Source organism: Rattus norvegicus, chromosome 3, assembly GCF_021556685.1.
Source record: "Rattus norvegicus strain SHRSP/BbbUtx chromosome 3, alternate assembly SHRSP_T2T, whole genome shotgun sequence".
NCBI lineage: Eukaryota > Metazoa > Chordata > Mammalia > Rodentia > Muridae > Rattus > Rattus norvegicus.
Genome location: NC_141536.1, coordinates 78,767,744 through 78,781,241, shown reverse-complemented (window position 1 = coordinate 78,781,241; position 13,498 = coordinate 78,767,744). Strand labels below are relative to the sequence as shown.

The 13,498-nt window shown below is 50.9% G+C and overlaps 2 long non-coding RNA genes across 3 annotated transcripts in view; both read right to left on the bottom strand.

Annotated features, from left to right (window-relative positions):
* LOC148006514 (uncharacterized) overlaps window positions 1-13,216 on the bottom strand; it is a 63,273-nt gene extending 50,057 nt beyond the window's left edge. Inside the window, exons 1-2 of one of the 2 annotated variants that reach the window (XR_015683664.1) lie at window positions 13,032-13,216; window positions 11,927-12,536 (exon numbers count right to left, since the gene is read on the bottom strand). This is a non-coding gene — a long non-coding RNA (uncharacterized LOC148006514). The remainder of the gene's footprint in view (window positions 1-11,926; window positions 12,537-13,031) is intronic. The other variant, XR_015683665.1, reaches the window with a different exon arrangement.
* On the bottom strand, window positions 2,290-5,153 carry LOC148006515 (uncharacterized). Its single transcript, XR_015683666.1, has 2 exons — window positions 3,986-5,153; window positions 2,290-3,778 (listed from the first exon to the last, which is right to left on the bottom strand). It is a non-coding gene; the product is annotated as an uncharacterized LOC148006515 (long non-coding RNA).
* Window positions 13,217-13,498: the final 282 nt, after the last annotated feature.

Sequence of the window (13,498 nt, the reverse complement as noted above, 5' to 3'; positions counted from 1 at the left end):
CAAGCTTCCTGCCCTGGCCTTTATCAAGTCCCCAGGAGCTCTGGGTCACTGCTAATGGCACAGAAAAGTTGGAAAATATGGGAGACACCCATGATCTTTTACAGGTGACTTCTCGTGTGCCCTCTCTGCCTCTGCTTGGCTTCATCACACAAACTTCTGGGTTCTTTGGAAGCCCCTCTGTAGGGTTTACCTTGCCCACAATCATACCTATAACCATAGTCTCCACTGCAGCTAGGCGGCACTTTCTGCATGGGATCTAAGCCTCCCAAGCCATCTATAGCTCTTGGTGGCCCCCAAATAAAGGTCCTCATCTGACCCAGGCCTGCCAGGCGCTTCCCACCTCCTCCTTCCCCACTCTAGCCCGTAGTCATGGATGCCATCATGCCTCTGGGCCATACCTATGTACTAACCCAAGATGCACTGACCCTCTGGTTCTATCCAGTGACTCTTACCAACTGCTGGGCCTGTGTGCTCTCTCTGTATCCGAGGGATCTAGCACAATGACCTCCACTGATGATTACAGTAAAGGCTGTTGAACATGAGATGGGACCCTTGGGTACTCATCTCAGCTGAGGTCTCAAATGGGCTGGGTCTAGCCAGCCTCATTTAAATGCTTTTATTTGCTCTAGCTGCCAGTATTTTTCAAATGGGAGAGTCTAGGTAGAAATGAACTTTACTTTGGAGTCTCAGCTTAGCAGAGCCCTGCCAACCTCTGACCCCAACCCCTGATCCCTGACTCCCACCCTTTTCCCAGGTCCATGTTGTTTTGTTTTCAAAAAGTGTCTCCTGTAGCCCCCAGGCCAACCTCTAACTAGACCTTGTGATTCTTCTGCCTCCACCTTACCAGTGATGGAAAGACAGCCTCGTGCCATCACTCCATGTTTGTGTACTTCTGGGAATAGAACCCAGGGCTCATGCATGGTTGGCCAACATTCTACCCACTGAGTCACATGTCCACCCCAGCCTCAATAAACACACAAACACACACACACACACATGCACACACATACACATATGCACACTCCCCCCACAAACACACTCACATACACATGTATACACACATGTACACACATACAGACACACATATACACACATACACACACATATACAGATACATGCACTTCCCCCACATACATACATACACACATACACACACACACACACACACTTTCCTAGATATACATACACACACATACAGACACACACACACTTCCCCCACACACATACACACACACATGCACACTCCCCACACACACATATACACACACTTCCCGTACCATACACACACAAATACACACATACATACACATAAACACATACAGACACACACACATGCATACACATACATACACATGCACACTCCCCCCACACTTACAGATACATACACACATATAGACACATAAATACACATACACACACATGCACACTCCACACACACACACACATACACACAAATACACACATACAGACAGACATATAAACACATATACAGACACATACATATGCACACACATACACACACACTTCCCCACACACACATACACACTTACAGACACAAGTGCACACACACACACACACGTGCACACACACACACAGGCCTGCACTCTACTCTGACGACAGTCATTTTACAGTTTGGAGCTTGTTGGTGACAGGGATAATGGTCAGCTTATTTTCCTTCCTTTTTTTCTTATTTTAACAATTTGTCTCACATTTCGGTCCCTGACCAATTCACGACTTACTTTACAAGCAGACATGGATGTTCTCAGGCAGAGTTTGCCCGAGGTCACATTTGGTGGCCATGTTGGGACTCAGGATCTTCCTCCCCCATCTGCCTCTGGTTCCCTGTGCCCCTCCCTGGCCTCTGGAAACCATGCTACACACACACACACACACACACGCGCGCGCGCGCGCGCGCGCGCGCACGCGAGCACTTGGGATCGCCACAGTGGATTCAGCTTCAGCTTCCTTTGCTCCGAGCTCAGGATGCTTAGAGGCTCCCACATCTCCATCCACTCATCCTCTCAGCACCTCAGGATCACCACAGTACCCCCTGGCTAAGCATCCAGGGCCACATCTGTCATGGACACCAGGCTGTCAGCGCAGCCATGCGCCCTTCTCAGAGGCTGCATCCAGAGCAGATCTACCCCAGGGGGGAGCCTTGTTATGCTTTCATGTCTTCGATTCATTAGGATCTCTGTCAGCAGCATAAATCAGAGCTAGGCCTCTGCTTACACGCCCAGGAGTGGGGAGAACACTCAGGGAACAGATATAAAACTTGGGGCAAGTCAGTAATGGCAGGCACAGCTTTTATTGACCCATTTTACCTGTGCCCTTTGTGACTTGTCTCAGCTGAAGAGATGAGAGGATGTGTGAAGGCAAGGCATGGAGAGGATCCAGAAAGTGAGACTGGAGTTATTGGTTTTCCCATAATCCTATGTGATCACCCCATTTGCTCACAATTCTACAGGGGGGAAGCCCTTCCCACTCTTGAGCACTTGTACACGAAGGGGAACAAGGGCCAAAAGGGTTGAAACCAAAGGGCAATGCTGTTCAACACTCTGCTGGCTTCCGTTGGAAGTTAAGTGTCAAACACAGACTCCTGACAGGGTCTCCAGGACCCCGAGGCTCTGTCTTCCCTATCTCACTTTCTACAGGTGACTCTGTCTCATCACTACATATGTTACCAGATCAATTTTCCATCATTCCGTACAGATTTCAGGAGGACCCACAGCTGCCAGGTCCTTTTATGGACCCCTGGGCACATCGAGAAGAAATAACAGCAGTGCAAAGGGGTGAGACGCAACCATTACATGAAGCGCATGTGAGGAGCAAAGGGCGAGGTAGGAGATAAGACAGAGGAGGTGCCTGAAGGAAACGCCGTGCAGGTCCCATGGGCCGTGAAAGAAACATAGATGTGTTCTGAAGGCAGCCCAGGATAGCTACAACTGTGGTCCCCACAAACACAAAAATGCACCTAAAGGATTTTAAGGTCACTTTTGGTGATTTCTTCTTTTTTTCTGTAATTTGACTGCAAGGTTCTCAAAACATGAACTTGGCACGTGATGGCATATGTGGCCACCCCAAAAAGGTTGGTATGCATGAAACTGTGGTTCTGTTTTCTGCTTCTCCCCTCGTGGTGTCCCAACACTGCTGTCGAGGAAGGATGAAATGAAGTCCAGAATCAGTGGGTCGGCAGGATCCCAGTCCAGCAGTGAATGCCAGAGGTAGCAGGCCTTCTCCAAGGATTTTAGTGCTACAGCTCTCTTAGATGCTATTCAATGAAGTAGCTCTTTTAAACAAAGTTCAATAAAACAGCATATGTGCATACACTTTACTGGGATGAATCAAGGAATACACACACACACACACACACACTCACACACACACACACTCACACACACACACACACACTCACACACACACACACACACACACCTTGGAAAGTGGGAAGGGACTCTCCTTAGGGTGAAGTTTCATTGGCTGAGGCTTAAGTTTCATCAAGGATTATATAACACTTCTCAGGTAGAAGACTGGGTGATCAGACTCCCCAGATCAGGTGGAGAAAGGGAAGCCCTGCTAGGAACAGGGAGCCCTCCATTTTGTGCTGAGCTCAGAAAAGCTGCTTGGACATGGCAGACTGCAACCTTAGTAGCAAGACGCAGCATGAAACTTGTAGCACAGAAGATCCAAGAAGATGCTGGGGACAATCTAGGAGCCCAGGGTGGGTCAAGAAAAGGCCAGCAAAAGTCTCAGTAGGTTAGAGTGCTTATTGCCACGCCTCTTTTTTAAAGAACTTTTTTTTTTTTTAGATTTATTTATTTATTATATATAGGTACACTGTAGCTGTCTTCAGACACACCAGAAGAGGGCATCAGATCTCTTTACAGATGGTTGTGAGCCACCATGTGGTTGCTGGGAATTGAACTCATGACCTCTGGAAGAACAGTCGGGTGCTCTTAACCGCTGAGCCATCTCTCCAGCCCACGCCTCTTTTTTATATATCAACACCAACTCTTTCTGGGAGCCCAGTAGATAGAGCATCTCCCACTGGGCCCTGTTGCTGCCTTCAGGAGTGTTTTACATATCTGAAAGGGCCTCTGGTTCAAGCCAGCATAAACTTAAACTAGAACTAAAAAAAAAATCTAACCTTGGAAGTCTAGCACACTCCTCGCCCCTTGGAAGCAGCGGAGGCTTCCCATTGGCTTCCTGTGTGTGGCTCTCCCAACCTAGCCAATCTATCACCAGAGCCTGGCTGTCCCCTGTAGAATAGAACAGGCAGGTGCCACTCCCAAATTGGTCCACTGAAGCCCACCCTGTGTGACTGTATTAGTAGACAGGATTTGTATGGAGTCCTAAGGTGAATGAGGCTGCCGACAAAGGCAAGAACCTATTGTGTCCCCCGCCTTGAAACATGGGTGACCTCCCCCCCCATCTCTGTTTCCCTCACACTGGAAAGTTATATGGAGACAGTGAGAAGGTGGCCTTCTGCAAGCCAGGAAACGTGCTGGGAACCTAGCCAGACAGAACCTTGAACTTGGCCTTCCACCACCCAGGATCCAAGTAATAGACATGTGCTATAAACGACACCAGATCCCATGGCACCTCAAACACCAAGATGTCTCAAATAGCCAAGATGACCAGGTCAGGGGCTCCCCAAGCTTTCTGCACCCCCTTCCCAGCAGTAAAAGCACAACGTGACCCAACTACATGCGTGGTGTAAGTTCCTGCACACTCAGCCTCATGTGCTGGCACTCTGTATGGGAGGCAACAGGAAGGTGCCCACACCTTTCGTGGAGAAAAACGAATAAACAGAAGTCTATTATTTTCCATGTGCCTCCTGGGTTCTCTTGGGCACACCACGTGAGGGCTGTTATTCTAAAATGGAGCCTTTATGCGTCAGGAAAGCCTTTTCTGGGTTGCAGACCACAGCACACCCATCCGCTGAACCAGTCACTCACTCGCTGGTGTTCATGGCTGACCTTCTGAAGGCTCAGTCTATGCTGACAGGTCTTATAAACTCAACCCTGCTCCAGCTGGGCCTTCCTGCCTTGCGTTTCCTCTGTGATGGGCTGTGAGATCAAATGACCTCTTTGTGGGGCACCTGTGTGCCTCACCAGGTCTGTCAGGGTGGACATGGAGAGTGAATGGGCTCCACCTTCCTGCCTCTCCGAAGGCTGAGGGGCATAGGCACCTCATGCAGAGTGGGTGAGGAAATACATGAGTGAATTAATGAAAGAGTGAATGAATGAATGAATGAATGAATGAATGAATGAATGGGTGAATGAGCACAAAGTGAATGGCTGACTCTACTTTCCAATTTGGCTCCTGTTCCTCTAGTCAGGGATGGCATGAGAAAGCACTGAAGTAGCCTGAGACCAGGAGACAGCCCAGGAATGAGGTGGTCAGAGACTAGAGAGCAGGAGCAGGTTAGCAGTGGCTCTATTAGAGGCCATTAAGCATATGGTCAGGATTATAATAAGCACGTGAATTATGGCCAGTGACGTGTGGGGGATGGGAAGGAGGAGGAGGAAGAAAGGAATACAGGGAGCCCCCAGAAGTGCACTGAGCTATTTAACTCCTTCCAGTCCTGGGTGTGGCAGTTAGCGAGAGGAGCCCGATAGGCTGGCTCCAGAAAGAACAGCTTAGTCTGTAGCCTTCCACTTTGACCTTTGTCACACTTATCCTGTGTGATTATGAGTGAAGAACTTTTCTTCTCTGTGGTCCATTTGTGAAAGGTGGCCGCCCAGATCTCAGCTGTAGGTGGAAAGAGGCGCAGACAAGTCTGTCTCTTGATCGAGAAGGGACATGGGCACCAGGGAGAATCCTTGGTCAGGAAGATCTTAAAATTCTGATTGTCCTCCCTCCCACCCATGTTCTAGAAAGCTCCAGCCCACCCTCAAAGTGTGTTTCATGTCCTTGGCCCCCTGGGGCAGGGACCACTGATGTTACAAGGTGATAAGGGACTGGAGACCTTGGCCACTAGACCAGGGAGGATTAGCAAACCCAGATGCCACTACTGAAGGGAACAGAAGAGCCTGGCAGCCTAGAGAACAACTCTTAACCTGAGCCTGGTGCCCTCCACCCTCATAACTGGACATCCCAGAGGGGCCAGACAACAGGTAGTAGAGACAGGTGGAGTTCCAGGTGAGCACCCAGGTGGGTTTCCAGGTGGGGACACAAGTGGGGACCCAGGTGGCATAACTCACCAGTTAGTGCTCACTCCCCCTCAAACCCCTATGATGACTGCCTTTGATGTAACTGTTGAGTTGGTGAGTCCTGCTCTAGGGATGACATGGGGTCCTGCTGCTGCTGCTGCTGCTCCTCCTCCTCCTCCTCCTCTTCCTCCTCCTCCTCTCCCTCCTCCTCCTCTTCCTCCTCCTCCTCTTCCTCCTCCCTACTTCTTCTCCTCCCCTCCTCTTTCTCCTCCTTCTTCCTCTTCTCCTTCTCCTTTACTTCCTTCTCCTCTCCCTCCTCTTCCTTCTCCCCTTCTTCCTCCTCCTCTTCCTCCTCCTCTTCCTCCTCCTCCTCTTCCTCCTCCCTACTTCTTCTCCTCCCCTCCTCTTTCTCCTCCTTCTTCCTCTTCTCCTTCTCCTTTACTTCCTTCTCCTCTCCCTCCTCTTCCTTCTCCCCTTCTTCCTCCTCCTCTTCTTCCTTCTTTCCCTTCTCTTTCCACTTCACCTCCTTCTCCTCCTCGTCCTCTTCCTCTTCCTTCTCCTCCTCCTTTTCTTTTCCTCTATCTCTTCCTTCCCTTCACCTCCTTCTTCCTCCTTCTTTTCTTACTCCTCCTTCTCCTTTTATGATCCTGTATTTCTGGAGGTTCTAAGCTTTGTTCAAAAGCAGTCATTCATTCCACTTCTGGTTGCTGGGGTCTCTGCTATCTCCACAGTGGATTGTGGAAACTTGAGTCACCCCTATGATGTCTCTACCTCTCCTGAGTTCCCTTGATATGGCACTATGTGACTAGTCTAAAGGAACTCCTAAAACCTTCCAAAGACCCAACACCTAAGAGAGCCACAACAATTGTGAACGCCCTTCTTACACCTTGTGTCTCCAGGACTGAACAAGTTCCCTCCTGGCCTCTCCATGACCTCCACGTCATGATCTGGGGACCCGAGGAAGTTTTCCCTTTTCTGTGCTTCAGTTCCCACTGTTATCAAGCCCAGACTCTACTCCTGTTTAGAAGAGCTGTTTCCAGACTGCATGGCCACAGCCCCAGATGAAGAGTGGCCAGAGATTCTGCTGACTAAGATAGATCCACCAGGCTGCAGGCCTTGGCTGGGTCCCACCAGGTGGGGGCGGAAAGGAAAGTGGAGGAGGTTTGCATTCTGAGGGCGCCAGGCCGCCCTGCAGAGTGATGGCCGCAAAGGGACACACCAAAAGATAAATAAGACCAGTCCGCGTGAGCGGGACTCATCTTAACACTAAGCAGAGAGGCCTCAGCTGGACTTGAAAGTCCCCGGCCAAGATGGATGGGCTGCTGCCCAGGAGGGGGCGGCGGGGCGCAGGAGATGAGTGATGGGGTGTCCGGGGCGCCGTCCCCACAAGTCAGCCAGCCTGGGATTCAGTCCTCCGTCCAGCCACTGGGACATGTGCAGGACCTGGGATTTATGGTTTCGTTAAAGGACTGGGGAGGGGGGCGGCCAGGCAGCAGGAGAGGGTCTCACAGCAACCTGGCTGCCTTGCCCAGTTTCTGCCCTGAGTTCCTGCCAAGTGATTGCCACAGAGGGATTGGCCCTTTGGAAGGTGACTTAGAGCAGGTCACAGGACAGTGATGACTACAGTCATCCCCCTGAGGAGCAGAGCCAGCTCTCCTAACTTTGGGCTAAGCTCAAAGAACATCTGTGTTAAAGATTCAGGTCTCTGTTGGTCGTGCCTGTATTTTGTCATCCCCTTGTCTGAGCCCACATAGGACCCAGAGTCTGCAGAACGGAGCATCCTGGGGAAGTTTCACCTGTAATGTGGCCTGGGCACTGCTGAGGTTTCCTGCGTAGAACAAGGGGCTCGCTTCTCCCTCCTTGCCCTTACCAACCTCCCCCTAAGTGACCAAAGAGGTCCTCTGAGGAAGCAGACACCTTTTTCTTTTTGACACCCAGACTTTGTGATGTTAATGGAGCCCATCGGGTTCATTCCAGAGGCTGCGCTGGTGGCTCAGTGTCTTATACAGCAGAGAATCATTAGCCAGGATCTGAGCCTACATCTGTCTGAATCCAAAACACTAAGTGAATGGATACTGCTAATCACAAGAAGTCAGGAAGCCTGGGAGGTTCGCTCTCCCCGATGATGTTTTTCTGGGTTTACCACCCACTGCCCATCCTTTGAGTGGACTGCACTGTAGTCCTACAAAGGATCTTCTTCATGGTCCCCACAGCCACTCTGTGAAGCTCCACAGATGTCCTATTGTATAGACAGAAGCCCTCGGGGTCATGTCTTGCCTGGGTCCACAGGAGCAGGTGGCTGTGCTCTGGGGTGACCTATCCTCTCGGTTCTTCAGCTGTGCCCTGCATTCTCCTTTGCAGGGTAGGCTCAGCTGAAGAGGGGGCTTATGGGTGATTGCTAGAACATTGCATTTGGGTGACTGGAAGGACACTCAGACAGAACCCTAGAGGGTTTCACCTCAACCATTCACCAATTGCTCCTTTACCTAATTGTGAGGGGGAGGCTTGTACAGCATCTACAGCAGACACTGTTCTAAGCACCAGAATAGTTCCCTCAGTCTGGGAGCAGTGGCCTGGGAGCAAGGGCAGGAGACAAAGCTCAGCTGTAGAGTGCTTGCTTGTCTAGCATGGACAAGGCCCTGGGTTTGAACCCGTCGGTGGGGTTATAAGTAGGTCACACCTGTAGCAGGGAGGCGGAGCCAGGAGAAGCAGTGGTTTAGAACCATCCCTGGCTAGCTAAGAGGTTTTACAAGAGACCCTGTCTTCCAAACTAAAACAAAATAAAGCAAAGAAAAACAAAACAACCAACAGGAAAAGAAGCCAGTCAGTTATTAGAGGTAAAAGTGCTCAGGACTTTCTTCGCAAGCCTGATGATCTGAGTTCAATCCCCAGAACCCTTAGAATGAGAGAAACTGATTCCACAAAGTTGTCTTCTTACCTCCACATGTGGCTACCTTCTCACACCCTCCACCCCAACAAATGATGATGATAATGATGGTGGTGGTGGTGGTGATGATGATGGTGGTGGTTGTGAGGATGAGGGTGATGGTGATGATGATGATGATGATGATGATGATGATGGTGATAATGCAGATGATGGTGATGATATCCCAGTGGGCAAGACAACCATTAGAAACAGCTTCAGACAATAATAAACTCACTGTGTGGTAAGTTCCTTCGCTCCCACCTCTGCTAAGATGTTGTCCCCTCCCAGTGACCTGAGAACTCTAAACTGTTGCCTGAAAAGTAGTGCATTTGGTGCCTGGCTGTGTACTGCTCAGTATATCTTCTCTTAGTTAGGGTTTGGCTTTGAAGTGCCCCCCACTCGGTGCAGCGGGTGGCTCCGTTTTCAGAGCTGGCTGGACTTTGGGGAGGAAGAGATGATTCACCAGCGCAGATCAGCTCCTGGCTCCTGGCTCCATCGCTCAAGTCCACTACAGCGTGCACAGCCTCAGCCTCATGCTATGGCTGCCTCTGACAGAGCCACTCAGCCAGGCCTTGCCCCAGGTGATGAGCTGAAACCTTCAGAAACTGAGTCCAAATCAGCATTTCCTCCCTGTATGTTTCTGTCAGGTGTTTGACTAATAGCAACACAGAAGCAGCTCACAGGCCTACAGGTTGGGAGCTGGGGCCATTTTCTCAGTCTCTAATATCTGGCATGTTCTTCAGTATTCAGAGCATATAGGCTGAGTGAGGAATGAATGAATGAATGAATGAATGCATGCAGCTACAGAGAGGGAACACCGGAGTGTTGGCCAGGACTGAGGGAGGGACTCCCTAAGATGTAACTGAGTTCAGACTGACTCTGAAGGTGAGGACAAAAGAACACAGGAGAAGAGACCAGCAGAGCTTCTCAGGCTGAAGTACCTAGAACTCAGGATGGCTTCAGAGCTGCTGGGACTCAGAATTGCCATGAGAAACCACCTTGAGGGATGGAGCAGATTTGATCTAGAGCTGTTTTAAAACCTTCCTGGTCCTCAGACTCCTCATCTTTGAGGTGGGTTGAACACAGTGCTGGTCTCCTGGGATTGCCTTGAGAACACAGGAAGACCAGGAAGAGCTGAGGTAAATGCAAACATGGCTGCTGGGGTAAGGGCTGCTTGTGCTCCTTCTGCAGTCAGGCTAAGGCTTGAGGATCTTGATCTGGGTTTGGTGGGTACAAAGTCAAAAGGCACTTGCTCAAACGAATCATGCCCCCACCTCAGCCTCAGTGTCCCCAGGTGCTTAGGAAGCCACCAGCAGGTCTACCTCCCTCCACCCATTCCCAAGCCAGTTCCCAGATCACTGAGCTTTCCGACGCCCCATTCCCCCCAGCTTCCCAAAGGCCTCTGGGCTGTGCACATCCAGACCCTCTCCTGCATGCGTGTTTTGCACCTTCCTCCAGCCCAGCTGTGCTGGAGTCATGCCTCCCTGCTCTCTGGACCTGATTTCTGTCCCTGCCTGGGCAGCACTGTGCCAGAAAGCCATTGGCTCTTTCCCAGGGCTCCAGATTGCCTACTGAAGGGAGAGCTCTACCCTGGAAAGTCTCCTGGACTCCCAGAATCCCCAAATTCCCACTTACCTGTGCCCTCTGAAGCAGAAGGTTGCATCCACGCTGTGGTGATAGTTGTTTTAGGGACAGGCTAACGTGGGAGGTTAGAGCCACAATTTCTCCTTAGCCTTACACCACCGAGAGACCTACCCCAAATGATTACAGACACACGCATGACACCACACCCAGCCCAGGAGGGCTGAGAAAGCCTCCCCCAAGGAACAGCAATCTCAGGAACCAGGGCCAGGGAAGGGGTCGCTGAGGGGCCGGCTCTGGCAGTGGGCCCAGCTCCGTGGTTTCTGAAGCTGCCTCAGCCCTAAATTGGAGGGAAGCTGGGAGGAGGGCAAATGTGCAGCTGAGCTATAATGGGGAAGATTCCTCAGGGCAGAGGCTGCCCTGGGATCCACTCCAGGACGAGGTGACCTGGTGTCCCCTGGTCCAGTGGCCCTAGGACATTCAGTCCTTCTCTAGGCTCACTGCTTCTTCAGAAAAATGTCGAGTTTCAGAAAGTAGGGGTTAGAAGGACAGACATCAGGATGGAAATGGGGCTGGAGGATGGCCCAGAGGTTAAGAGCACTTGGTGCTCATGCACAGGACTGGGGTTTCATTCCCAGTACCCACATCAAGACGGCTCATCTCAACCACCTGTACTCCAGTTTCAGGAGATCCGCTCCTACTTCTGGCCTTGTAGGCTCCATGCATGCATAATGATGCATGCAGTAGGCCAACACTTATACAGAAAGTAAAAATACATAAATCTTAACAATGGCAACGACAGAAGACCACAGTGAAATAAGCAGAGAAAGACTGGAAACCCTCCTACCTGGGCTACAGCACAGGCAGAGGACACTTGAGAAAATCACACATTTCCCCTAGGGAGGGGACTGGGACACTATGTGAGTGGCCAGTAAGGATAAGGGCTCAAACCTTAAACTTGGCTGGCTCTCTTGTCCTCTTACATCACAAGAGTGCCTTTCCTTTCTTTCTCAACTAGCCATCTTCAAGTCTGGCACGTTCCTCTGTCTTTCCTGCCTGTCTTTGTTCCAGGACTCTAGGACCTGGCAATCACAAAGGGCACACTATATGACTTTAAGAGAACATGGAGAAAAAAGGGCAGACAGAGATGACAAACGGATCCAACAGCTACGAGGAACCTTGTGACCTGAGGTGCCCCTTGCCAAGCTTCTTTACTTCCACACAACATTGGAAAGGTAACTCTAAGCCCACAGAAACTACTCACGGGTGTGCTCACAGGTGTTCTTCCACACAGGTTTCCCGAAGGTGTGCTCACAGGTGTCCTTCCACACAGGTTTCCTGCAGGTGTGCTCACAGGTGTCCTTCCACACAGGTTTCCCACAGGTGTGCTCACAGGTGTCCTTCCACACAGGTTTCCCACAGGTGTGCTCACAGGTGTCCTTCCACACAGGTTTCCCGCAGGTGTGCTCACAGGTGTCCTTCCACACAGGTTTCCCGCAGGTGTGCTCACAGGTGTCCTTCCACACAGGTTTCCCGCAGGTGTGCTCACAGGTGTCCTTCCACACAGGTTTCCTGCAGGTGTGCTCACAGGTGTCCTTCCACACAGGTTTCCCACAGGTGTGCTCACAGGTGTCCTTCCACACAGGTTTCCCACAGGTGTGCTCACAGGTGTCCTTCCACACAGGTTTCCCGCAGGTGTGCTCACAGGTGTCCTCACACAGGTGTGCGCACTGAGGTCCTCACACAGGTGTGCTCACAGGAGGTGACAAGGAATAGGCCTTTAGAAAAGAAGAGGGTCACATCTGCAGGGGTCATGGCCTTAAGATAGAAGAGCAGTTAGTGGAGATGGCACATTCTGTCAGAAGCAGCAGGCCCTAAGAGAAAGGACATTTTCCCTTTAAAACCCAGAGAGATGGGGCTGGGGATTTAGCTCAGTGGTAGAGCACTTACCTAGGAAGCGCAAGGCCCTGGGTTCGGTCCCCAGCTCCGAAAAAAAAAGAACCAAAAAAAAAAAAAAAACAAAAAAAACAAAAAACCCAGAGAGATGCAGACAGAGCTTGAAGCAAGAGAGTAACGGAGAGGGTACCATGGGAAGCATGTGGGAGAGAGGGGGAGAAAAAGAGGCAGCGAGGGGGTCTCTGGTCTGACCAGGAGCACACAGTCCTCCTAGCCCATTAAAGGTCACACAGCCTTGGGGGCAGGGGTCAGAGCCTGGCACAGAGTCACGGTCTTAGATGTTAAGATGCAATGGGGAAAGCAGAGACCACATTAGGGGTCTCCCCAGGGTCTGACGAGGGGAACTCATCTACAATAGCTGAGGCAGTCTATTTGGGATGGTAGGGCAGCTGGAGACCAGCTGCAGTGCTGACCTGTAACTTCCTGGCACTGGAGGGACAAAGAAACCCCGGAGTCAGACAGACGGGAAGGTGGAGTCTCTGTCAGGCACAGGCAGCTTTGGGGAGCTGGACAGTGGAGGTGTCCCCTCCATGCCACAGGGATAGGTGAGGAAGGACCTGGGACTCCCTTTCTTCCGGCCCATTAATCTCAGACCAGTTCTTCCTGTTGGCCAAGGCTGATGGGAAGCTGGTGGGCAGGGAGCCTGGGAAGTGTAGTTTAGTAGGGGTGACCCTGAGCTATCCAGCAGGGCCAAAAAGGGCTAAACTTGTCAAAAAAAAAAAAAACAAAAACAAAAAAAAAAAAAAAAAAAACAGGTCCCAGGCTCACCTAGGCACTAAGTTGAGAAGGGCATGGGGAAGGGCCTCTGCTGTGTGCTTCTTGCAAAGATTAGCTCCTTTCTCACATTTGTAGAACAGACAGGAATACAATACAAGCTGCC